The sequence below is a fragment of the Salvelinus fontinalis genome, chromosome 26, assembly GCF_029448725.1.
Source record: "Salvelinus fontinalis isolate EN_2023a chromosome 26, ASM2944872v1, whole genome shotgun sequence".
In the NCBI taxonomy this organism is placed as follows: Eukaryota; Metazoa; Chordata; class Actinopteri; order Salmoniformes; family Salmonidae; genus Salvelinus; species Salvelinus fontinalis.
In genome coordinates this window covers 41,583,107-41,611,088 of record NC_074690.1, presented here as the reverse complement: position 1 = coordinate 41,611,088, position 27,982 = coordinate 41,583,107, and the positions used below count along the sequence as shown (strand labels likewise).

At 42.8% G+C, this 27,982-nt stretch overlaps 1 long non-coding RNA gene and 1 pseudogene across 2 annotated transcripts; both read left to right on the top strand.

Moving 5' to 3' along the window:
- The first annotated feature begins 62 nt into the window (after positions 1-62).
- Positions 63-9,736, top strand: LOC129824377 (zinc fingers and homeoboxes protein 3-like; annotated as a pseudogene).
- LOC129824378 (uncharacterized) lies at positions 142-26,638 on the top strand. Of its 2 annotated transcripts, XR_008754744.1 has the most exons (3): positions 142-701; positions 25,151-25,302; positions 25,470-26,638. It is a non-coding gene; the product is annotated as an uncharacterized LOC129824378 (long non-coding RNA). The 2 variants fall into 2 exon arrangements; XR_008754743.1 differs by lacking the exon at positions 142-701 and having other exon boundaries at positions 22,937-25,302.
- The last annotated feature ends 1,344 nt before the right edge of the window (positions 26,639-27,982 follow it).

Here is a 27,982-nt window from a genome sequence, read left to right as displayed (position 1 = left end):
TTAGTTACATTTCAACCACAGCGATTCCCCAATTGAGGCGCAACAGAGTTCACCGGCGAATGCAGGAACACCGGAAATAATAACTAAACCAACGAGAAATGGTGGAGGCTATCAGAACGAAGAGAGACATTTTTTCCGAATAAACGTGGTGAGTGAAAAACGTAATTACATAGCTCACTCACTACCCGGTATCTCAATCTACTGTTATACGACTCTGTATGCGTTTTTTGTTGGCAACCTTGATATTTACGGAGTTTTTGGAACGGATTCCTGTTGGAACGTTGCACAAATTATACCCACCCGTCCCTGTCTGCTTAACGGCGTTAATCTCCAATAAACACCAATGCGATAGCAGCTGGGGCTGGTCTACTTAGTTCATTGACTTCAAATGAACCAGAAAAAAACAGTGAGTGGAGTGTGTCGCTTCCTCTACCGTCTACCTGACTACGTGTGTTGTATTTTCCTCTCCACTACCCCGGACTCCGGGACGTGAGAGACATTAGAAATAAACATGAGCGACGTGGCCACTAGCTAGTGTCACGTTTATCACTAGTCAATGAAGGAAGAGAGGGTGGGGTACCACCCCTACCTGAGTTGTTATCAACAAAAGCCCCAAATCTCACCGTTTATTTTCTTATATATGGTTCGGTTTATTGAAGTTGACTTTTTCCACAATCTAAACTCCATCTGGACTAATTAAGGTGAGAGTTTTTTTGTGAATGTATTTACCTTTTAAAAGTTGTGCGAGCCATAACCTTTGCTGTGCTAGTGTTGGTCAGCTGCATGTCGCTCGCATAAAATGGCGACAGCAAGTGGGTTTGCGAGTAGTTTTTAGGGGCTTTTCTTTCCCCTCTTTCTGAATTGGTTATAATATTGCAAAGATGTATGTAATCCGCCTGTAATGTATCGCTCACTCTGCCGATATTTTTTATTGAGTAACAACATCAGCCAGTTTTGGTACAATGTATCATTTCGGGAATTTTTATGATGGTCTCGTTGACGGGATGTGACAGGCAAGATTTCCTAGTACAATCACTCTCTCTATTTTATTTAGTCACACTTTTATAGGATGACTAATGTAGTTATAACGTAATGCAACAGCATGTCGTTAACGCACTGTAGGCGTTATGGTTTATGTGGAATATGATTTAATTTGAATCAGTCCATATCGCATCCTCATTGTTGCATGATTTTGAGGAAGATTGGCTATAGTCTCTTAAAGTTTAAGATATTCTACATATCATAAAATCGTTTGTCCGTGGACAATTTCCAAATGGTAAATTATTGGGAAATAAGACTAAAATAGCCTATTTGTTTCATCCCAGCAGCGACAGAAATGTATTTATCAAACAGGCTATGCGAATGATTGAATGTTATCAGAATATCATAATTTTCACTTTTCTGTCTCTTCACATTTAAATTCATATCACAATATCACACTGTGTGACTGATAGCTTACATGAATGTATGCCAGCAGCAGTAGTTGTTTTAGGTTACTCCCACAACATGTCAACATTGCCATGCTCTCTGTGTATGATTTTTAGAGATTAGTTCAAAGCTGTACCCCAAAGGCTAATTTGTGTCTGACGTCCACGTGATAAACAAGCCATAGTGCCCCAGCTCTAATCTATTCATCAGCCATGTCAGTTATCATCCCTGACATAAACCAATTGCCATACCTTTGTTGGAAAGAAAAGGGTAGACTAGTCCTTTATGAGTAAATGGAGGAGGAGGTGGGAGTCTGTGGCTGTCTGTATGCTCTGAATTAAAATTGTTCTAGAAGTTAGAACACAATATAAAATCAGAAGATATATATTTTTTAATTGATTGACATATAGCATATGGATAGATAGTAATGGCGTATTTTTGTAAGCACTAACTCCGCCATGGTTCGTTGGACAAAGTCTATGAGGAAAATGAATGCCGTTTTTGGATAAACGCCGAAAATAAGGTCTGTGGTCAATGCAGTTTTAGGAGATCTTATACGTTTTGTTCACCAGTGTTGGGTTCTGACTTTTAAACTTAAAAATGTGAAATATCCTTATTCATGTCACCGGAGAGAGGGGAATGTAGAATGTAGAGGTCGAGCGATTTCAAGTTTTCATAACAATCGGAAATCGTTTTTTAAAAAAAATGTAAAAAAAATTATACACCTTTATTTATCTAGGCAAGTCAGTAAAGAACACATTCTTATTTTCAATGGCGGCCTAGGAACGGTGGGTTAACTGCCTTGTTCATGGGCAGAACGACAGATTTTTACCTTGTCAGCTCGGGGATTCAATCTTGCAACCTTACGGTTAACTAGTCCAACGCTCTAACCACCTGCCTTACATTGCACTCCACGAGGAGCCTGCCTGGTACGCAAATGCAGTAAGAAGCCATGGTAAGTTCCTAGCTAGCATTAAACGTATCTTATAAAAAACAATCAACCAATCATAATCACTAGTTAACTACACATGGTTGATGATATTACTAGTTTATCTAGTGTGTCCTGCGTTGCATATAATCGACGTGGTGCGCATTCGCAAAAAGGACTGTCGTTGCTCCAACGTGTACCTAACCATAAACATCAATGCCTTTTTTTAAATCAACACACAAGTATATATTTTTAAACCTGCATATTGCCTGCTAACATGAATTTCTTTTAACTAGGGAAATTGTGTGACTTCTCTTGCAATAGAGTCAGGGTATATGCAGCAGTTTGGACCGCCTGGCTCGTTGCGAACTGTGTGAAGACTATTTCTTTCTAACAAAGACAGCCAACTTCGCCAAACGGGGGATGATTTAACAAAAGTGCATTTGCAAAAAAAAGCACAGTCGTTGCACGACTGTACCTAACCATAGTCATCAATGTCTTTTCTTAAAATCAATACACAGAAGTATATGTTTTTAAACCTGCATATTTAGCTGAAATAAATCCAAGTTAGCAGGCAATATTAACCAGGTGAAATTGTCACTTCTCTTGCGTTCATTGCACGCAGAGTCAGGGTATATGCAACAGTTTGGGCCGTTTGTAGTGCTTTCACTGAAAAGCTTATTTGAAATCGGACACTTTGGTGGGATTAACAACAAGATTACCTTTTAAAATGATATAAGACACATGTATGTTTGAGGAATTTTAATTATGAGATTTCTGTTGTTTGAATTTGGCGCCCTACACTTTCACTGGCTGTTGTCATATCGATCCCGTTAGCGGGATGCAGGCATATGAAGTTAAAGACAAAATATTTCACTTATAATTCACTGTATCACAATTCCAGTGGGTCAGAAGTTTACATACACTAAGTTGACTGCTTTTGAACAGCTTGGAAAATTGATGTCATGGCTTTAGATGATTATGATAGGCTAATTGACATAATTTTAATCAATTGGAGATGTACCTGTGGACGTTTTTCAAGGCCTCCCTTCAAACTCAGTGCCTCTTGGCTTGACATCATGGGGAAATAAAAGAAATCAGGCAAGACCTCAGAAATTGAAGACCTCAACAAGTCTGGTTCATCCTTGGGAGCAATTTCTAAACGCCTGAAGGTACCACGTTCATCTGTACAAACAATAGTACGCAAGTATAAACACAATGGGACTACGCAGCCGTCATACAGCTCAGGAAGGAGACGCGTTCTGCCTCCTAGAGATGAACGTACTTTGGTGCGAAAAGTGCACATCAATCCCAGAACAACAGCAAAGGATCTTGTGAAGATGCTGGAGGAAACAGGTACAAAAGTATCTATATCCACAGTAAAACGTGTCCAATATCGACATAGCCTCAAAGGCTGCTCAGCAAGGAAGAAGCCACTGCTCCAAATCCGCCATAAAAAAGTCAGACTACGGTTTGCAACTGCCCATGGGGACAAAGATCGTATTTTTTGTAGTAATGTCCTATGGTCTGATGTAACAAAAATATTACTTTTTGGCCATAATGACCATCGTTATGTTTGGAGAAAAAAGGGGGATGCTTGCAAACCGAAGAACACCATCCCAACCATGAAGCACGGAGGTGGTAGCATCGTGTTGTCGGGGTGCTTTGCTGGAGGAGGGACTGGTGTGCTTCACAAAATAGATGGCATCATGAGAAGGAAAATGATGTGGATATATTGAAGCAACATCTCAAGACATCAGTCAGGAAGTTAAAGCTTGGTCACATGGGTCTTCCAAATGGACAATGACCCCAAGCATAGTTACTAAATTGTGGCAAAATGGCTTAAGGACAACACAGTCAAGGTATTGGAGTGGCCATCACAAAGCCCTGACCTCAATCCTATAGACAATGTGTTGGCAGAACTGAAAAAGTGTGTGCGAGCAAGGAGACCTACAAACTTGACTCAGTTACTCCAGCTCTGTCAGGAGGAATGGGCCAAAATTCACCCAACTTATTGTGGAAGGCTACCCGAAACGTTTGACCCCAAGGTAAACATTTGAAAGGAAATGCTACCAAATACTAATTGAGTGCATGTACTCTTCTGACCCACTGGGAATGTGAAGAAAGAAATTAAAGCTGAAATAAATAATTCTCTCTACTCTTTTTCTGACATTTCATGTTCTTAAAATAAAGTGGTGATAGTAACAGACCTAAAACAGGGACTTTATACTAGGATTAAAATGTCAGGAATTGACACGCGCAGCAACCTTAATGTGTAGGTGTCCAAACTTTTGACTTGTACTGTATGTACAGACGCGCGTAGTTTAATTAATCATACATGATTTATGATGATGACCTGAAATATATATGTATATATATATATATATTTTTTTTTCTCCATCTTATTTGCAGGTTCTTCTCTGGCTCCTTGAAAGGAATACATATATAGATATCTCCACTCATTACCTCTATTAACTGCACCTGTTTGAACTCGTTACCTGTATAAAAGACACCTGTCCACACACTCAATCAAACAGACTCCAACCTCTCCACAATGGCCAAGACCAGAGAGCTGTGTAAGGACATCAGGGATAAAATTGTAGACCTGCACAAGGCTGGGATGGGCTACAGGGCAATAGGCAAGCAGCTTGGTGAGAAGGCAACAACTGTTGGCGCAATTATTAGAAAATGGATGAAGTTCAAGATGACGGTCAATCACCCTCGGTCTGGGGCTCCATGCAAGATCTCACCTCGTGGGGCATCAATGATCATGAGGAAGGTGAGGGATCAGCCCAGAACTACACGGCAGGACCTGGTCAATGACCTGAAGAGAGCTGGGACCACAGTCTCAAAGAAAACCATTACTAACACACTACGCCGTCATGGATTCAAATCCTACATCGCACGCAAGGTACCCCTGCTCAAGCCAGCGCATGTCCAGGCCCGTCTGAAGTTTGCCAATGACCATCTGGATGATCCAGAGGAGGAATGGGAGAAGGTCATGTGGTCTGATGAGACAAAAATAGAGCTTTTTGGTCTAAACTCCACTCGCCGTGTTTGGAGGAAGGATGAGTACAACCCCAAGAACACCATCCCAACCGTGAAGCATGGACGTGGAAACATCATTCTTTGGGGATGCTTTTCTGCAAAGGGGACAGGACGACTGCACCGTATTGAGGGGAGGATGGATGGGGCCATGTATCGCGAGATCTTGGCCAACAACCTCCTTCCCTCAGTAAGAGCATTGAAGATGGGTCGTGGCTGGGTCTTTCAGCATGTCAACGACCCGAAACACACAGCCAGGGCAACTAAGGAGTGGCTCCGTAAGAAGCATCTCAAGGTCCTGGAGTGTCCTAGCCAGTCTCCAGACCTGAACCCAATAGAAAATCTTTGGAGGGAGCTGAAAGTCCGTATTGCCCAGCGACAGCCCCGAAACCTGAAGGATCTGGAGAAGGTCTGTATGGAGGAGTGGGCCAAAATCCCTGCTGCAGTGTGTGCAAACCTGGTCAAGAACTACAGGAAACGTATGACCTCTGTAATTGCAAACAAAGGTTTCTGTACCAAATATTAAGTTCTGCTTTTCTGATGTATCAAATACTTATGTTATGCAATAAAAGGCAAATTAATTACTTAAAAATCACACAATGTGATTTTCTGGATTTTTGTTTTAGATTCCGTCTCTCACAGTTGAAGTGTACCTATGATAAAAATCACAGACCTCTACATGCTTTGTAAGTAGGAAAACCTGCAAAATCGGCAGTGTATCAAATACTTCTTCTCCCCACTGTATATACACACACACACACTGTGACGTGAGAACAACGCATGGTTATGTTCTCCCACGCTCCCCTCCCAATGGCTTGTCTATAATCAGGACCCCAACTGAACCACAACCCGACCCCCGTACTCCTCGGCCGGCTACCAAAACCAACCCCCACCCTCTATTCCAACCATGGCCAGTAAGAGGAAATCCACCACCCCCTGTATGATCCCCAATAAGACCATTCACCTCCGTGAGGAGCTGGAGCAAGACTCATGGCTGTCAGACCCTCCTTTCTTCCTCAGACAGGCCCGGGACCAAGGCTACCCCGTGGGCGGTAACAGGCAGATCCCGATGGAGCGATCCCCAGTTGAGTCCTCCAGGCTTGAGGGGGGCGACATTGTCAAAGACTGGGGAGGCACCTACACATGCAGGCATTGTAACTTTGAGGCCCAGGACCTCAACCTGTTCCTGGACCACGTCTACAGTGGCCACCCGGACTTCAGAGCTGACCCCAGCTTCCAGTGCATGGACTGTGGGGTGTCGGCAGCCAAGTTCGAGGGCCTGGCCCTGCACAACGCTCGGGTCCATCTCAGCACTGAGCACCACCCTACAGCTGAGGAAGAGGGACATGAGGTTGGTGGTGGAGCAGAGTCTGGTCACAGAGACAATGAGGGACACAGAGATCTCCATCACCAAGACCCCCATCATGAGGATGCTGAAGGGCAAGTCAGAGTCCAAGAGGATTGTGGTGTCCCATTCTTCCCCTGATGAACCCTCCTCAGACCCCCCACCCCTCTCCATCTCTACCTCCAAAGAGACCGAGAGAAAAGAGACCCCCATAGTGACGGTTACCCACGTCCCTACCATAGTGCACAATGGGGCGGTCACCAAGGTCACGCTGCCCTCAGATATCCAGATAGTGTGACTCGGGGGGCTCTGCCCATGCTCAAGACCGCCATCACACAGGTACTTAATACATACATTTTTGCTGCGTTTCGGGTATTGGTAAGTTCATTCCTGCAAATGAGAATTATTGAACTTATTTGGTTCAATGTTATATTTAATTCCTTTGCCAGAATGTGTACAACTTCCCTCAGGGAGTTGAATGCAGTTCAATGTTTTTTTTCTATTCTCTGAACCAGGTTGTGTCTGTGATCCAGAACAGGAACTTTGACCGTCAGACAGCTCCCATCGCTGTCTCCTCAGCTTTCTCCTCCACCTCCTCTTACTCCACCTCCTCCAAGAACATGCCCAAGGTACAATTCCCCCTTTTGATTAAATTGTGTCCGTCCCACTTTATATGAAGACTTTATAGGCAGTGTAGGTACACATTATTACATGGTACAAATACGTGTTTTTTAGTGTCTTTTGAGCTGAGTGTAAAGCTTCTCCTGTTTCATATGAAAAAGGTCCATGAAGTAGTTTAAATTCTGTAATTACGATTTTGGTACTACATAAAATATGTTTCTACCTTCTGTGGTGCAGGTGACGATCCCTCTGAGCAGTATCCCAACCAACAACGCCTCCATGGACTCGTCCTCCTTCCTCAAGACGTCCGTCAGTAAGTTCCCCTACCCCACCAAGGCAGAGCTCTGCTACCTCACTGCGGTTACCAAGTTCCCAGAGGAGCAGATCAACATCTGGTTCACCGCCCAGAGACTCAAGCATGGCATTAGCTGGTCTCCAGAAGAGATTGAGGAGGCCAGGAGGAAGATGTTCAACACCATCATACAGACTGCACCACCTAGCACCAGACACTACACCGTGGCCAGACCCAGGCCCAGCATACCATCACGGTCCTGCCTACCTCTCGGGGTCCTACGGGGATCCCTCACATCCTCCAGGGCTCTCTGGTGGGCCAGGGAGGGGTGATTGTCACCCAGCCAGTGATGGCTAATGGCATCCAGGTCAGCAGTGCCCCCATGACCCTGGCGGTCACACCCAAGCATCAAGCTGCGGCCCGGCCTATGGTGCAGATAAGGGGATCAGCATGGTGGGGGGGACAGTGGGGAGCAGTAGTAGTGGAAGCAACATCAGTAGTAGTAGTAGTAATGGTGGAGGGAGTACTAGTAGTATCAGCAGTGGTAGTCGTAGTTTCAGTAGCTATGCTAGTGTTATTAACTTTAGCCTTGGCAACAACCAAGGGAACAACATTCATAACAATCCCAATGGCAAAGACATCAACACCAATCTTGCTATTGCTAATCTCAATGATAAAAGCAACAGCAATGCTATCAGCATGGTTAAAAGCATCAGCACTGACAGTAGGTGCAATGTCGGCAGCAAAAGCCACAACAGTACTATTGCTAAAATGATCAGTGAGAGAAGAGTCATCGCTGATATCAAAAGAACCATCGACAACAAACCCAACAGCAGCAAAGATACTAACAGCAGCAGCTTGAGCAACAACAAAACAACAACCACCCAGATCTGTGGTCACACAGCCACAGCTACTCCTCCCGCTACAGCCTCCACAAACACCACCACCAAAACAGAGGTGGCTTCTTCCCCCCACCAAACATTCTTCCCCGGCACCAAGTGAGAGCACGGTCGCCAGCGGAACCCCAAGTTCCCGAACGCTCCCCAACACCTTCATGGACCCTAGCTTCTACAAGAGCAAGAAGTCAGTTGAGCAACTGTGTGCACAATCTGGGACCCTCAGTGGTAACAGGGGGACCCCCATGGACCTGTTGGACACTCCCAATAAACCCCCCCCCCAAAAACAGCAGGGTTGGCAGCCCTCAGCTCCCCTCCCTCACAGATGCCCACTTCCCCAACCACCCCGTCCAGACGGTCCCCCAGACCCCCCTCCCCAGACTTCACAGCCATCCGCTACAAAGAGAGGGACCCTCAGCAGGTGAGTGGTGGTGCGACTGTGATGATTATGACTTAGTTTATTTACACGTAGCTTAGTGTTCCATAAGATTTTTTTAAATCTCATCGGTTAAGTATCCCTTTTAATGTGTATTTACTGCCAGTCAAATTGGCTCACTGTGACATGAGAAACTTACGCTCGTCTACCCTACAGTAATCTCCACTCTACCCCACCAGGTGAGGGCACTGGAGGCCAGCTTCAGCCAGGACCCTGACCCCTCCGGAGAGGAGGTGGACCACCTCTGGTCTGAAACCAAGATGACCCGCAGAGAGATCCACGGCTGGTTTGCTGAACGCAGGAAGAGAGTCGCTGCTGAGAAGAAGAAAGAGGAGTTAGAGAGGGAGGAGGAGGAGATGGAGGTGGGAGTTAAGCGTAATGATGATGCCGGGGTGAAGAAAGAGGAGGATGCAAAAAAGAGGCAGAAGGAGGATGGTTCAGGCTTAAAGCTGAAGGTGAACCCCATTAAGATCAACCTGAAGATGCTCAGTCCAATGGCAAAATGGAGACTAGGGCAGGCAGACAGCCCTACGATGCCTACCCTATTTCCCCCAACCCTTACCCCAGAACCCTCCCCAGCCCCAACCCTCACCCCTGTTCCAGCCACAATTCCATCTCTATATTTCTGCACATGCGCAGGATTTTCTATTTACGTAGTTATTTATTCCGCTGCCAACGTAGCTTCTGCTCAGTGCTCCGCTACCGCTTACCCCTACTACACTAAATAATATTTTTTTAAGTCGATGCTAAAGACATGGTCGACAGGTCTATCTGCATGTAGCCTTACACCCCTCTTTTTCAGGAGGGGTGTAAGGCTACATGCAGATATCATGTTGTACACAATCGACATGTAAGGAATAATAGTGAGCCTAAAACGTTCGGCTGCCCAGAGCTGTTCCACCAGCTAGGTCGCCTACTCGTGCGGTATTTGCATGATTATTGAGAAGTGAAATGGCAGTTAGTAGGGCAGCGTTTCACAAACTCAGTCCTCGAGACCCCAAAGGGTGTATGTTTTAGTTTTTGCTCTAACACTACACAGTTGATCAAATTATCAAAGCTTGATGATTAGTTTATTATTTAAGTCAGCTGTGTAGTGCTAGGGCAAAAAACTAAATGTGCACCTCTTGGGGTTCAGAGTACCGAGTTTGGGAAACCCTGTAGTAAATCCTGTGTGTGGTTAAAACTCACATCGCAAAACTCAAGTGGGGAGTTACAGTTGAAGTCTGAAGTTTACATACATTTAGGTTGGAGTCATTAAAACTTGTTTTTCAACCACTCCACACATTTCTTGTTAACAAACTATAGTTTTGGCAAGTCAGTTAGGACATCTACTTTGTGCATGGCACAAGTCATTTTTCCAACAATTGTTTACAGGCAGATTATTTCACTTATAATTCACTGTATCACAATTCCAGTGGGTCAGAAGTTTACATACACTAGGTTGACTGTGCCTTAAAACAGCTTTGAAAATTCCAGAAAATTATGGATTTAGAAGCTTCTGATGGGCTAATTGACATCATTTGACTCAATTGGAGATGTACCTGTGGATGCATTTCAATGCATACCTTCAAACTCAGTGCCTCTTTGCTTGACATCATGGGAAAATCCAAATAAATCAGCCAGCCAAGTCTGGTTCATCCTTGGGAGCAATTTCCAAATGTCTGAAGGTACCACGTTCATCTGTACAAACAACAGTACGCAAGTATAAACACCATGGGACCACGCAGCCGTCATACCGCTCAGGAAGGAGAAGAGTTCTGTCTCCTAGAGATGAATGTACTTTGGTGCGACTGTGCAAATCAATCCCAGAACAACAGCAAAGGACCTTGTGAAGATTCTGGAGGAAACGGGTACAAAGTGTCTACATCCACAGTAAAATGAGTCCTATATCGACATAACCTGAAAGGCAGCTCAACAAGGAAGAATCCACTGCTCCAAAACCGCCATAAAAAAGCCAGACTATGGTTTGCAACATAAAAAAGCCAGACTATGGTTTGCAACTGTACATGGAGACAAATATCGTACTTTTGGGTGAAATGTCCTCTGGTCTGATGTAACAAAATTGGAACTGTTTGGCCATAATGACCATTGTTATGTTTGGAGGAAAAAGGGGGAGCTTGCAAGCTGAAGAACACCATCCCAACCGTGAAGCACGGGGGTGCTTTGCTACAGGAAGGACTGGTGCACTTCACAAAATAGATGGCATCATAAGGCAGGAAAATTTGGTGCATATATTGAAGAAACATCTCAAGACATCAGTCAGGAAGTTAAAGCTTGTTTGCAAATGGGTCTTCCAAATGGACAATGACCCCAAGCATACTTCCAAAGTTGTGGCAAAATGGCTTAAGGGCAACAAAGTCAAGGTATTGGACTGGCCATCACAAAGCCCTGATCTCAATCCCATAGAAAATTTGTGGGCAGAACTTAAAAAGCGTGTGCGAGCAAGGAGGCCTACAAACTGACTCAGTTACACCAGCTCTGTCAGGGGGAATGGGTCCAATTTATTGTGGGAAGCTTGTGGAAGGTTACCCAAAACGTTTGACCCAAGTTAAACAATGTAAAGGCAATGCTAGCAAATACTTATGGAGTGTATGTAAACTTCTGACCCACTGGGAATGTGATGAAAGAAATAAAAGGTGATATAAATAATTCTCTCTACTATTATTCTGACATTTTACTTTCTTAAAATAAAGTTGTGATCCTAACTCACCTAAGACAAGGAATTTTTACTTGGATTAAATCAAATGTATTTATATAGCCCTTATTACATCAGCTGATATATCAAAGTGCTGTACAGGAAAAACTCCCTAGAAAGGCCAAAACCTAGGAAGAAACCTAGAGAGGAACCAGGCTATGAGGGGTGGCCAGTCCTTTACTGGCTGTGCCGGGTGGAGATTATAACAGAACATGGCCAAGATGTTCAATGAACAGCATGGTCAAATAATAATAATCGCAGTAGTTGTCGAGGGTGCAACAAGTCAGCACCTCAGGAGTAAATGTCAGTTGGCTTTTCATAGCCGATCATTAAGAGTATCTCTACCGCTCCTGCTGTCTCTAGAGAGTTGAAAACAGCAGGTCTGGGACAGGTAGCACGTCCAGTGAGCAGGTCAGGGTTCCATAGCCGCAGGCAGAACAGTTGAAACTGGAGCAGCAGCACGGCCAGGTGGACTGGGGACAGCAAGGAGTCATCATGCCAGGTAATCCTGAGGCATGGTCCTAGGGCTCAGGTCCTCAGAGAGAAAGAAAGAGAGAATTAGAGAGAGCATACTTTAATTCACACAGGACACCGGATAAGACAGGGGAAGTACTCCAGATATAACAGACTGACCCTAGCCCTCCGACACAAACTACTGCAGCATAAATACTGGAGGCTGAGACAGGATGGGTCAGGAGACACTGTGGCCCCATCCGATGATACCCCCGGACAGGGCCAAACAGGCAGGATATAACCCCACACACTTTGCCAAAGCACAGCCCCCACACCACTAGAGGGATATCTTCAACCACCAACTTACCATCCTGAGACAAGGCTGAGTATAGCCCACAAAGATATCCGCCACGGGGGGGGGGCAACCCAGACAGGAAGATCACGTCAGTGACTCAACCCACTCAAGTGACGCACCCCTCCTAGGGACGGAATGGAAGAGCATCAGTAAGCCAGTGACTCAGCACCTGTAATAGGGTTAGAGGCAGAGAATCCCAGTGGAGAGAGGGGAACCAGCCAGGCAGAGACCGCAAGGGTGGTTCGTTGCTCCAGAGCCTTTCCGTTCACCTTCACACTCCTGGGCCAGACTACACTCAATCATATGACCTACTGAAGAGATAAGCCTTCAGTAAAGACTTAAAGGTTGAGACTGAGTCTGCATCTCTCACATGGTTAGGCAGACCATTCCATAAAAATGGAGCTCTATAGGGTAAAGCCCTGCCTCCAGCTGTTTGCTTAGAAATTCTAGGGACAATTAGGAGGCCTGCGTCTTGTGACCGTAGCGTAATTGTAGGTATGTACGGCAGGACCAAATAGGAAAGATCGGTAGGAGCAAGCCCATGTAATGCTTTGTAGGTTAGCAGTAAAACCTTGAAATCAGCCCTTGCCTTAACAGGAAGCCAGTGTAGGGAGGCTAGCACTGAAGTAATATGATCAAATGTTGGGGTTCTAGTCAGGATTCTAGCAGCCGTATTTAGCAGTAACTGAAGTTGATTTAGTGCTTTATCCGGGTAGCCAGAAATTAGAGCATTGCAGTAATTTTTCTGCATCATTTTTGGACAGAAAGTTTCATATTTTTGCAATGTTACGTAGATGGAAAAAAGCTGTCCTTGAAACAGTCTTGATATGTTCGTCAAAAGAGAGATCAAGGTCCAGAGTAACGCCGAGGTCCTTCAGTTTTATTTGAGATGACTGTACAACCATCAAGATTAATTGTCAGATTTAACAGAAGATCTCTTTGTTTCTTGGGACCTAGAACAAGCATCTCTGTTTTGTCCGAGTTTAAAAGTAGAACGTTTGCAGCCATCCGCTTCCTTATGTCTGAAACACAGGCTTCTGGCGAGGGCAATTTTGGGGCTTCACCATGTTTCATTGAAATGTACAGCTGAGTGTCATCCGCATAGCAGTGAAAGTTAACATCATGTTTTCGAATGACATCCCCAAGAGGTAAAATACACTGCTCAAAAAAATAAAGGGAACACTTAAACAACACAATGTAACTCCAAGTCAATTACACTTCTGTGAAATCAAACTGTCCACTTAGGAAGCAACACTGATTGACAATAAATTTCACATGCTGTTGTGCAAATGGAATAGACAAAAGGTGGAAATTATAGGCAATTAGCAAGACACCCCCCAAAACAGGAGTGATTCTGCAGGTGGTGACCACAGACCACTTCTCAGTTCCTATGCTTCCTGGCTGATGTTTTGGTCACTTTTGAATGCTGGCGGTGCTCTCACTCTAGTGGTAGCATGAGACGGAGTCTACAACCCACACAAGTGGCTCAGGTAGTGCAGTTCATCCAGGATGGCACATCAATGCGAACTGTGGCAAAAAGGTTTGCTGTGTCTGTCAGCGTAGTGTCCAGAGCATGCAGGCGCTACCAGGAGACAGGCCAGTACATCAGGAGACGTGGAGGAGGCCGTAGGAGGGCAACAACCCAGCAGCAGGACCGGTACCTCCGCCTTAGTGCAAGGAGGTGCACTGCCAGAGACCTGCAAAATGACCTGAGGCAGGCCACAAATGTGCATGTGTCAGCATATGGTCTCACAAGGGGTCTGAGGATCTCATCTCGGTACCTAATGGCAGTCAGGCTACCTCTTGCGAGCACATGGAGGGCCGTGCGGCCCCACAAAGAAATGCCACCCCACACCATGACTGACCCACCGCCAAACCGGCCATGCTGGAGGATGTTGCAGGCAGCAGAACGTTCTCCACGGCGTCTCCAGACTCTGTCACATGTGCTCAGTGTGAACCTGCTTTCATCTGTGAAGAGCACAGGGCGCCAGTGGCGAATTTGCCAATCTTGGTGTTCTCTGGCAAATGCCAAACTTCCTGCACGGTGTTGGGCTGTAAGCACAACCCCCAACTGTGGACATCGGGCCCTCATACCACCCTCATTGAGTCTGTTTCTGACCGTTTGAGCAGACACATGCACATTTGTGGCCTGCTGGAGGTCATTTTGCAGGGTGCTGGCAGTGCACCTCCTTGCACAAAGGCGGAGGTACCGGTCCTGCTGCTGGGTTGTTGCCCTCCTACGGCCTCCTCCACGTCTCCTGATGTACTGGCCTGTCTCCTGGTAGCGCCTGCATGCTCTGGACACTACGCTGACAGACACAGCAAACCTTTTTGCCACAGTTTGCATTGATGTGCCATCCTGGATGAACTGCACTACCTGAGCCACTTGTGTGGGTTGTAGACTCCGTCTCATGCTACCACTAGAGTGAGAGCACCGCCAGCATTCAAAAGTGACCAAAACATCAGCCAGGAAGCATAGGAACTGAGAAGTGGTCTGTGGTCACCACCTGCAGAATCACTCCTGTTTTGGGGGGTGTCTTGCTAATTGCCTATAATTTCCACCTTTTGTCTATTCCATTTGCACAACAGCATGTGAAATTTATTGTCAATCAGTGTTGCTTCCTAAGTGGACAGTTTGATTTCACAGAAGTGTGATTGACTTGGAGTTATATTGTGTTATTTAAGTGTTCCCTTTATTTTTTTGAGCAGTGTATATAGTGAAAACAATAGTGGTCCTAAAACGGAACCTTGAGGAACACCGACATTTACAGATGATTTTTCAGAGGACAAACCATTCAGAGACAAACTGATATCTTTCCGACAGATAAGATCTAAACCAGGCCAGAACTTGTCCATGTAGACCAATTTGGGTTTCCAATCTCTCCAAAAGAATGTGGTGATCGATGGTATCAAAAGCAGCACTAAGGTCTAGGAGCACGAGGACAAATGCAGAGCCTCGGTCTGACGCCATTAAAAGGTCATTTACCACCTTCACAGGTGCAGTCTCAGTGCTATGATGGGATCTAAAACCAGACTGAAGCATTTCGTATACATTGTATTTTCTGGGTCAAGGTTTGGCTTTTTCAAGATAGGCTTTATTACTGCCACTTTTGGTACACATCCGGTGGATAGAGAGCTGTTTATTATGTTCAACATAGGAGGGCCAAGCACAGGAAGCAGCTCTTTCAGTAGTTTAGTTGGAATAGGGTCCAGTATGCAGCTTGAAGGTTTAGAGGCCATGATTATTTTCATCATTGTGTCAAGAGATATAGTACTAAAACACTTAAGTGTCTCTCTTGATCCTAGGTCCTGGCAGAGTTGTGCAGACTCAGAACAACTGAGCTTTGGAGGAATACGCAGATTGAAAGAGGAGTCCGTAATTTGCTTTCTAATGATCATGATCTTTTCCTCAAAGAAGTTCATGAATTTATTACTGCTGAAGTGAAAGCCATCCTCTCTTGGGGAATGCTGCTATTTAGTTAACTTTGCGACAGTATCAAAAATACATTTTGGATTGTTCTTTTTTTCCTCAATTAAGTTGGAAAAATAGGATGATCGAGCAGCAGTGAGAGCTCTTCGATACTGCACGGTACTGTCTTTCCAAGCTAGTCGGAAGACTTCCAGTTTGGTGTGGCGCCATTTCCGTTTCAATGTTCTGGAAGCTTGCTTCAGAGCTCGGGTATTTTCTGTATACCAGGGAGCTAGTTTCTTATGACAAATGTTTTTAGTTTTTAGGGGTGCAACTGCATCTAGGGTATTGCGCAAGGTTAAATTGAGTTCCTCAGTTAGGTGGTTAACTGATTTTTGTCCTTGGGTAGGCAGAGGGAGTCTGGAAGAGCATCAAGGAATCTTTGGGTTGTCTGAGAATTTATAGCACGACTTTTGATGCTCCTTGGTTGGGGTCTGAGCAGATTATTTGTTGCGATTGCAAACGTAATAAAATGGTGGTCCGATAGTCCAGGATTATGAGGAAAAACATTAAGATCCACAACATTTATTCCATGGGACAAAACTAGGTCCAGAGTATGACTGTGACAGTGAGTAGGTCCAGAGACATGTTGGACAAAACCCACTGAGTCGATGATGGCTCCGAAAGCCTTTTGGAGTGGGTCTGTGGACTTTTAAATGTGAATATTAAAATCACCAAAAATTAGAATATTATCTGCTATGACTACAATGTACGATTAGGAATTCAGGGAACTAAGTGAGGAACGCTGTATATGGCCCAGGAGGCCTGTAAAACAGTAGCTATAAAAAGTGATTGAGTAGGCTGTATAGATTTCATGACTAGAAGCTCAAAAGACGAAAACTTAATTTTTTTGTTGTTGTAATTTGACATTTGCTATCGTAAATGTTAGCAACACCTCCGCCTTTGCGGAATGCACGGGGGATATGGTCACTAGTGTAACCAGGAGGTGAGGCCTCATTTAACACAGTAAATTCATCAGGCTTAAGCCATGTTTCAGTCAGGCCAATCACATCAAGATTATGATCAGTGATAAGATCATTGACTACAACTGCCTTTGAAGTGAGGGATCTAACATTAAGTAGCCTTATTTTGAGATGTGAGGTATCACAATCTCTTTCAATAATGGCAGGAATGGAGGAGGTCTTTATTCTAGTGAGATTGCTCAGGCGAACACCGCCATGGGTAGTTTTGCCCAACCTAGGTCGAGGCACAGACACTGTCTCAATCGGGATAGCTGAGCTGACTACACTGACTGTGCTAGTGGCAGACTCCACTAAGCTGGCAGGCTGGCTAACACAATTTCATTGTGGAGCTAGAGGAGTTCGAGCCGTGTCTATGTTGGTAAATAAGATGAGAGCACCCCTCCAGCTAGGATGGAGTCCGTCACTCTTCAGCAGGCCAGTCTTGGTCCTGTTACGAATTCTATCTTTTGGGAGAGGCAGAAAACAGTTTTCAACCAGCGATTGAGTTGTGAGACTCTGCTGTAGAGCTCATCACGCCCCCTAACTGGGAGGGGGCCAGAGACAATTACTCGATGCCGACACATCTTTCTAGCTGATTTACACGCTGAAGCTATGTTGTGCTTGGTGACCTCTGACTGTTTCATCCTAACATCGTTGGTGCCGACGTGGATAACAATATCTCTATATTCTCTACACTCGCCAGTTTTATTCTTAGCCAGCACCATCTTCAGATTAGCCTTAACGTCAGTAGCCCTGCCCCCTGGTAAGCAGTGTATGATTGCTGGATGATTCGTTTTAAGTCTAATACTGCGGGTAATGGAGTTGCCAATGACTAGGGTTTTCAATTTGTCAGAGCTAATGGTGGGAAGCTTCGTCGTCTCAGACCCCGTAACGGGAAGAGTAGAGAACAGAGAAGACAAGGCCTCAGACTCCGACCCGTTGCTTAATGTGGAAAACCGGTTGAACGTTTCTGTCGGCTGAATGAGCGACACCGGTTGAGCATTCCTACAGCATTTCCCTCCAGAAGCCATGAGAAAGTTGTCCGGCTGCGGGGACTGTGCGAGGGGATTTATACTAACGTTACTATCTGTACTTACTGGTGGCACAGACGCTGTTTCATCCTTTCCTACTCTGAAATTACCCTTGCCTAACGATTGCATCTGAAGCTGGGCTTGCAGCACAGCTATCCTCGCCGTAAGGCGGTCTTTCTCCTGTATATTATGAGTACAGCGACTGCAATTAGAAGGCATCATGTTAATGTTACTACTTAGCTGTGGCTATTGGAAGTCCTGACGAACCATGTCCAGATAAAGCGTCCAGAGTGAAAAAGTTGAATGGGAAAGAAAAAAAAGTTGAGTGAGGGGGAAAAACTAAAAATATAAACGGTAATTAAAAAGTAAAAAACGTGAAGTTGTCAGGTAGCAAAGTAAGGTTGGCAACAAAACGCACAGCAACACGTAAACAAGTCTGCAAGTTGTGACCGGAAATGACGAAATGTCAGGAATTGTTTAAATGTATTTGGCTAAGGGGTATGTAAACTTCCGACTTCAACTGTACATGCAGCTATATAGGCAGCATATCAAACACCAGCAAGACTTAGACACACAGTCTAATTAGCTATTTATGTAGGTTCATCATCATTGCAAGCGTTGGCTAAGTAGGAGGTAGACATGCAGTCGAAGTTGTAGTGTTCTTTTTCAGGAACTCTGGCCAGTGTCTATGATATGGCAGGAAGTATAAAGGTTAGCGTACATCCTCACACAAAACACTGATTGTTTTTGTGCCATGGAAATGTGTCGGGACTGCATACTGCTTGTGCAACTGCAATAGCTGTTACAACAGATCGAGAAGGTTGTAAATAATACATCCAGATCAACATTTAAAACGTAACTTGCTACAATTTCAAAGATTTTGCTGAGTTACAGTTCATGTAAGAAAAATCTGTCAATTGAAATAAATGAATTAGGCCCTGCTCTATGGATTTCACATGACGTTGGTAGAGAAATTAATGTTACATTCTCTGGCAACAGCTCTGGTGGACATTCCTGCGGTCAGCATGCCAATTGCACGCTACCTCAAAACTTAAGACATCTGTGTGACAACGTCACATTTTAGAGTGGTCTTTTATTGTCCCCAGCATAAAGTGCATCTGTGTAATGATAATGGTGTTTAATATGCTTCTTGACGTGCCACACTCGCCAGGTGGCTGGATTATCTTGACAAACGATAAAATGCTCACTAATAGGGATGTAAACAAATTTGTGCACAACATTTGCATTTATATTTGTGTTCAGTATATCTTTTCATTTCAGCAGTTCAGAAGTACGAGGCAGAAACATTTTCATTGGTCAGAAGAGGACAGCAACCTGAAGGGAGCAGCAGTAGTGTAAAATAACACAGAACGTGATCTGGATCCTCCGTATCCACATCATCTATTAACTTCTACTTCATCACAATCCCGGATCCGGGAGCACCCCCATCAGTAAAAAAGCTGACTAGCATAGCCTAGCATAGCGTCACAAGTAAATACTAGCATCTAAATATCATTGAATCACAAGTCCAAGACAACAGATGAAAGATACACATCTTGTGAATCCAGCCATCATTTCTGATTTTTAAAATGTTTTACAGGGAAGATACAATATGTATTTCTATTAGCTAACCACGATAGCAAAAGACACAACTTTTTTCCCACAATTTTTTTCCTGCATAGGTAGCTATCACAATTTCGACCAAATAAAGATATAAATAGTCACTAACCAAGAAACAACTTCATCAGTGGACAGTCTGATAACATATTTATTGTATAGCATATGTTTTGTTAGAAAAATGTGCATATTTCAGGTATAAATCATAGTTTACCATTGCAGCCACCATCACAACTCTCACCAAAGCAACTAGAATAACTACAGAGACCAACGTGAATTACCTAAATACTCATCATAAAACATTTAAGAAAAATACACAGCGTACAGCAAATGAAAGACAAAGATCTTGTGAATCCAGACAATATTTCAGATTTTTTAAGTGTTTTACAGCGAAAACACAATATAGCATTATATTAGCTTACTACAATAGCCAACCACACAACAGCATTGATTCAAGCCAACAATAGCGATAACGAATAAACCAGCAAAAGATATTAATTTTTTCACTAACCTTCTCAAACTTCTTCAGATGACAGTCCTATAACATCATATTACACAATGCATATAGAGTTTGTTCGAAAATGTGCATATTTAGCGGCACAAATCATGGTTATACAATGAGAATAGTAGCCAAGCTGCCAACAAAATGTCGGGAGAAATCTTGGGAGAGGCACCTAATCTAATCAGTAACTAATCATAAACTTGACAAAAAAATACAGGTTGGACAGCAAATGAAAGATACATTAGTTCTTAATGCAACCGCTGTGTTAGATTTTTAAAATTAACGTTACTACGACTTACAGCGTGCGTTAAAGCGAGACCGCACCGAAATTAATGGCGGAATAGTAGTTTGACATTTTTAATAAATACTTCTTACTTTTTGATGAGCTCCCATCAGAATCTTGGGCAAGTTGTCCTTTGTCCAGAGGAATCGTTGCTCGGTTGTAGATTGTCGCCTTCAACTTTGGAATTAGCAGTAAACATTAGCCATGTGGCGAAGACGTGCCCAACTTACTATAACGCAGCACAAAGAAATATCCGAAAATCGCAATATAAATCGCAGTTTAAAATAACAACATTATGTCTTTAACACCTATATCGAATAACATCAGAGCCGGATATATCTAAGGCCTATAACGGGACCCTTCCAGAACGCCATCCTGAGGTCTGTTTTGCGTCATTGCGAATGTTGAATAGACTGCACCCCACGTTCCAAGCCCATTTATATGTCCTCAGATCTGCATAGCAACTCCATTTACAATTCTCACTATTTGCTGACATCTAGGGGAAGGCGTATGCAGTGCATCTCGACCAATAGAAGACATGCAACTTAATAAACTGACCCCAGAACAGCCTGCCTGATTTCAGATTTCTCACTTCCTCACAGGAAGTTTGCTCCAACTTGAGTTCTGTTTTACTCACAGATATAATTCAAACGGTTTTAGAAACTAGAGAGTGTATTCTATCCAATAGTAATAATAATATGCATATTGTACGAGCAAGAATTGAGTACGAGGCAGTTTAATTTGGGAACGAAATTTTTACAAAGTGAAAACAGCACCCCCTATTGAGAAAAGGTTTTAACCTGTTGAGGATGGGGGCGCTGTTGAGACTATTTATGCTAATTGGGTAATTTTTGAAACGGCTTCCCACAAAATCCTTGATCGTACAATATGCATATTATTATTGGATAGAAAACAGTCTATAGTTTCTATAGGAGTTGAAATTTTGTCTCTAAGTGGAACAGAGCCCATTCTACAGCAATTTCCCTGACATGGAGTCAGATTTCAGAAATGTTGGCCACTGTTCTGAAGTCAGTTAAAAGGGCACTGTTATTGCTATGACTATACGGACACTTCTTACGTCTTCCCCTGGATGCCTTTACGTGATGACGATTCCAATGGGGTCGATTGCGCGTTCACAGGCCCTATAAATTAAAAAACCCTGTAGCTAGCAAGTCTTTTCTTGGTGCGTAACGCGCGTGGAGGACACCGACCCGCCCCTGTTCCAAGCGTTAGTTTAGCCTGTTATATTTCTCCGGTCATCTTTTCACTCGTTATAGGAGTTAAAAACATCATAAGGTAGTTAATTTAAAGCGTTTTATAGCAATTTATATCCGTTTAGTGCGATTTTGGGACATTTATTTTTGAAACGATGTGAATAGCTGGGCACGCTTTTCAGTTCATCCCGAACGCAGTTGGCATTTCCACATGTCAAGAGGACAGCTTTCCACCAAAAGACGATTACTCCCAAGAAAGGATCCTTTGCCCAAGATACTGATGGAAGAACAGCTCAAAGTAGGACATTTTTATTATGATAAATCGTGTTTCTGTCGAAACATTTTAGTGGCTTAGGACGCCATGTTTTTTGACGTAGCTTCGCTTGGCGCAAACTGTATTGAAAAGTAAGGATAAATTAAAAAATGTAATTCCGCAATTGTATTAAGAATTAAATTGTCTATCAATCCCTGTCCACCCTATATTTTTTAGTCACGTTTATGAGTATTTATGTATAAGAGTAGATCACTGTCTAAGTGGCGCAAGGACATTTTCTGACCAGCTGAGCTACATTTCACATTGTCTAACCATGATTTTGGTGGCTAAATATAAAAATTTTCGATCAAACTCTATATGTATTGTGTAATATGATGTTACAGGAGTGTCATCTGAAGAATTCTGAGAAGGTTAGTGAAAAAATTAATATATTTTTGGCGATGTTGACGTTATCGCTCACTTTGGCTAGAATCAATGCTGGGCTGCTATGTGCTATGTGCTATGCTAATATAACGATTTATTGTGTTTTCGCTGTAAGACACTTAGAAAATCTGAAATATTGTCTGTATTCACAGGATCTGTGTCTTTCGATTCGTGTATGCTGTGTATTTTTACGAAATGTTTGATGATTAGTAAGTAGGTAAACACGTTGCTCTAAGTAGTTTTTCTATTCCATTTGTGACGGTGGGTGCAATTGTAACCTATGCCATCTACCTGAAATATGCACTTTTTTCTAACAAAACCTATCCCATACCATAAATATGTTATCAGACTGTCATCTGATGAGTTTTTTTGTTGGTTAGGGGCTATAAATATCTTAGTTTAGCCGAATTGGTGATGGCTACTGGTGTTGGTGGACAAATAAAAGATGGTGGATTATGCTAATGTGTTTTTAGGTAATAGATGTACATCTTTACATATTGTGTCTTCCCTGTAAAACATTTTAAAAATCGGACATGTTGACTGGATTCACAAGATCTGTGTCTTTCATTAGCTGTATTGGACTTTAATGTGTGAAAGTTAAATATTTAAAAAAAAATTTTTTTTTGAATTTCGCGGCACTGGTTTTTCAGTGGGGGGGGGGGGGGGTGTGCCGCTAGCGGCACGCTGATCCTAGACAGGTTAAGCTTCAGATTCTGTCACTATGTAGTTTTATTATGTCACCTTTATTTAACCAGGTAGACCAGTTGAAAAACAAGTTCTCATTTACAACTGCGACCTGGCCAAGATAAAGCAAAGCAGTGCGACACATACAACAACACATGTAATAACCTGGTATTTGTGCACCTGAATGTAAAGTGTGACTAGAGCTGTTGCGGTGACCATATTACCGCCACACCAGCGATCAAGAGTTATAAAGGCAGTCAAATTCCATATGACTGTTTAGTCACAGTAATCAGGCTTCTCCAAGCTCGGATGCTGCTGATCGTCATTAATAGCCGACCAAACTTGCTACCTGCCTGGTAATCCGCACTCTATTGTCCCTCTAATCACTCTGACATCAGTGCAAATGTTTTTGAAAATCGAATCAAACACTTCAGGAGAGCCTGTGAGCTCATGTTGCGATCCTCTACTAAAAGCTTCCATCAGCTTTCTAGAGGCTAGGCCTACTATGTTCTCAACTTTCTTAATACCTTTTTTAACTTTACAACAGGAGTATAGCCTACCTGGCTGGCATGAAAGTGAACCACCGGAAAAGCATAGTTGACATGTATTTCTTCCCCTTCCCCTGTTTCGATACAGGTACATGCTATTAGTCTATTTTAAATCAAACCAAATTTCACACACATCATTTAGTACATGTAAAGACAACATTAAATCAAGAATAGTCTGATGGGTGACAATATTAGCCTCTTGATAAGGTTTGTTCATACAGGTTCATCATACAAACCTTTTGATAAGGTTTGTATGATGACTAAAGTGGCCAAATAACTTCTTAAAATGGAGTATATTAGTGAATTACAAGGGGTGTGGAGCCTAACTGGCATGCATAAGCAGCATGTGAGTTTCAAGTTTGAGGAAGATAATTTTCACCATAAAAATTCACCTTTATAATAAGAGTATTACATGCATAATCACATTTGCTGTCACTTATGATAATGGTGTTTCCCGCTAATGGAACATTTGTGCTTATAGCCTACTACCATTTGCTCATTGCTGTGCTTATAATGTGAATAAATAGCCTAATAGTTTTTTAACATTAAGCTAAATGTTCTGATCTGTTGCGAAAGCAAGTTTTTTTTTTTTTACCTAGTGGTTGTATTAATTTGGGATCTATTACATCCTACAACTGTCCCAGACTGTGTTTGTAATCATTTTTTTTGTACTATTGGGGATAGTAGATTGACATAGGCTAGTGCTTCTGCTGTTCAAGGCCTAATCATCTTGTTGGCTGACAAAGTCAATGTAGACAGTACTTCAAATATCTTCAATATGCACCTCTGAATTGGATAAGGACGCGCTCGGTTGTGTCCCGGATATGTCTGTGTTCACTTATAGCCTGTGAGAAAGATCCGATTAGGGGATGGAGAGCCATGTGCGTGAGAGTTGCTTCGGAGTGTGCAGCATTCGCGGAGAAGGGCACAAAGCAACACTTCGGGCCAAGGGCACAACGGCCACCAGCCGCAAAAGGCATGGATTTTTTTAGGGTGCATTACGGCCACAAAGGGGATGCCACCGTGAAATTCATTATCAAGTGCTTGTCAAATTGTGAATGAGAGACTGATGAAGTGTGTACAACCTGCACACACAAAACAAAGCAGAGCTCATGCTTTTCAAGCAACTTTTTTTCAAATCATCATTAGAGCCTCATCATGCAGCCTTACAATGTATTCAAAATCTAAACATATAGCCCAACGTTTGTAGAACAACTGAAGTTACATTAATAACTCTAAATTAAGCATATGGGAGTACCTATTTCTTTGTTAATCACTCATCACAGAATAGCCGCATGTGCGCACTCCCTCAATTAATTTGGAGAAATATTTATATTTCATTCAGCTTTGTTCAATTGTATTCATCATACTATAAATGAAATGTTGTCTACTAAATGAATTAGTATAGACCACAGCCATTTGGCATTGCTCATTGCTCTTCTGTTCTTCTGAAACAGACTACATTTTCTTCATATCATGCTTCTTTTGGACCTGTCTAAAATAAATAATGGATGTATTGTGAAGGTGTAGGCTATATTACATGGATTTATTAGACTTTTTAAAAATGTAGATGTTCCAAAGGTCTGCATCAGTGGCTTGTGTTGAAGCCAGGATATGCTAAATGTGTTTATGTTAATTAACTGTAACAGCCAGCCTGGCACCCATGGAGGGAGGAGTGGTGGAGCCGGTACAAGAAGAGGGCGTGGTGAAAGAGGAGAAGATGGAGCAGTCGGTGTGTGGAGGAACGTAAAAGGGGGATGAGGAGAGGAGTGTGGGAAAACAAGACTGAATCCTGTAAAAGGTAGTTGTTTTCCCACCAATTTTTATTTGATATGTGGTCTGCATTATTTTCTTGGTATATGTATGTTTTGAATATTGACACATTACACTTATCATTGACATTCACCGAGTTTACAAAACGTCAGGAACACATTTCTAATATTGAGTTGCACCCCCTTTTGCCCTCAGAACAGCCTCGATTCGTCGGGGCATGGACTCTACAAGGTGTCAAAAGCGTACCACAGGGATGCTGGCCAATGTTGACTCCAATGTTTCCCACAGTTGTCAAGTTGGCTGGATGTCCTTTGGGTGGTGGACCATTCTTGATACACACGCAAAACTGTTGTGTGGAACCCAGCAGCATTGCAGTTCTTCACACTAAAATCAGTGTGCCGTTCAAAGGCATTTAAATATTTTGTATTGCCCATTCACCCTCTGAATGGCACACATGTCTCAATTGTCTCAAGGCTTAAAAATCCTTCTTTAACCTGTCACCTCCCCTTCCTCTACACTGAATTGGAAGTGGATTTAACAGGTGACATCAATAAGGGATCATAGCTTTCACCTGGTCAGTCTGTGATGGAAAGAGCAGATGTTCTTAATGTTTTGTACACTGTGTATAAAGTGGCACCACACTAATTACCCATGTAAGGTTTATTTATTTCTTCATTTTTGTCACGGGCACAGACTGAGGATCTTAGTCTGAGCAGGGAAGAGAAGTGAGTGAGGGATGGAGAGAGAGATGTCCCCCAACTCCCATATTTTTCTCCAACACTCCTCTATGCTGAAGATGGCACTTGAAACCACCACATCCTCCAATCTGCCATTTTCTCCTTCAGTTCCAGTTGAGACTTAACGCAGGATTCACAGAGGAAGGGGTGAGAGTATGTTTCTCTCTCTCCGTCCTCTGCTGCCAGCCCTGCTGCAGTTGGAGGGAGAAGTGAATGGATTTTGGAGCAGAAAAGTAGGGGAGAGATGTGGTTGGGATTTGGACTCCAGCAGACATAGGGAGGGTGGGAGGGGGGTTAAACTCCTGACTGGACAGATATCGACCCAGCCTATCCTCTAGTGTGAGGATCACTGGTGTGTGAAGAGCGAGAGAGACTGACTGTAGGCCTATCCAATAGGTTTTTTGTACTGGGGTACAAGATGAGAACTGCACAGATTTTTCTGAAACTTGAGTTCAGAAGTATCCTTGTTTTAGCATCAAGTGTTTCTGTTCTGGACATGTATTTCTGTTTTCATGGATCTTTCTTAAACTGTAACAAACCTTGACTGACTAAAAGAAGTTCCAACATACTTTGGCCTTTTGTATAATTGTTTGATATTATTTGCAGAATAAACTAAATTTAACATTGGTTATTTATTACTTATTTTCAAAATAACAATAGTCACCATAGGCTATATTTTATTTAAAAAATACCGCACAAAAAAAACTGGTGTTAATAATCTGTGAGATAAGAATTAAGACATTTATTACATCTTCACCATTTCATCAGGCGACAACCTTACTTCTATGCTGATCATGATCCTAGTAAGCTAGGTGGGATTTCTATAATTTTGCTTATACTTCTTATCAATTCCTCTACACAAGTGGCTAGCGGGTAGAGGTTTCAATGTGGATCATACAAGCAAGTTCATCATCAAAATAAATTGTGTATTTCATTGAGCCATGTTTGATCATCACTTCAAGTGTTTACCTTCTCATTTAACTGTGTAGTTTCACATTCAAACGGATGTTTATTCGTGGGGAATGTTCATATTCATTAAGTCAAACAAGCACATAAGATGAGGCCAATAGTTGAATAAGTAATTTATTTAATTCTCAAGCTTGAATATGTTTCACATGAAAGGCTAAATTAAAATGAATAATTTTCTCCATAGCTCAGGCACTTTACAAAAAGGCTTAGTTTATAAATGATACCATCGGTAACAAAGTGATGATGCGTCAAGATCAAAATAAAAACAATGACAAACCAACAAGGGATTTCTGAATGTGCAATGTAGCTATGTACTCTTACCCTACATATTTGTTTGGACAGGTCAAATGTTTTGAGGCGACAGTACAGAATGTCAACTCATTTGAGGGTATTTTCATGCATATCGGTTTTACTGTTTAATGCTTTCATTTTTATGTATCTAGTCGTCCCCCCCCCCCCCATTTGAAGGTGTCAAATTCATTTAAAGTATGTGTATTAAAGTAGCCAAATTTAGTATTTTGGTCACATATTCCTAGGATGCAAAGACTACATCAAGGTTGTGACCCTACAAACTTGTTGGCTGCATTTGCTGTTTGTTTTGGTTGTGTTTCGGATTATGTTGTGCCCAATAGAAATGAATTGTAAATGATGAATTCTCATTGTCACTTTTATTGTAAATAATAGAATATGATTCTTAACACTTCTACATTAATGCTACCATGATTGCGGATAATCATGTATGAATCGTGAGTGAGAAAGTTTGAGACATATACCCCACCCCCCCTAACATGCTGACCTCCACTGGTATTGGTAATGGTGAGAGGTTAGCATGTTTTGGGGTATGATCTTTGTTCCTCTAACCTTCAGTCATTATTCGTGATTATCCGTAGTCATGGTAGCATCCATATCCATGTAGAACTGTTCAGAAACATTCTATTCTTGGCTCCCGAGTGGCACTGTGGTCTGAGACACTGCATCCCAGTGCAAGAGGCGTCACTGCAG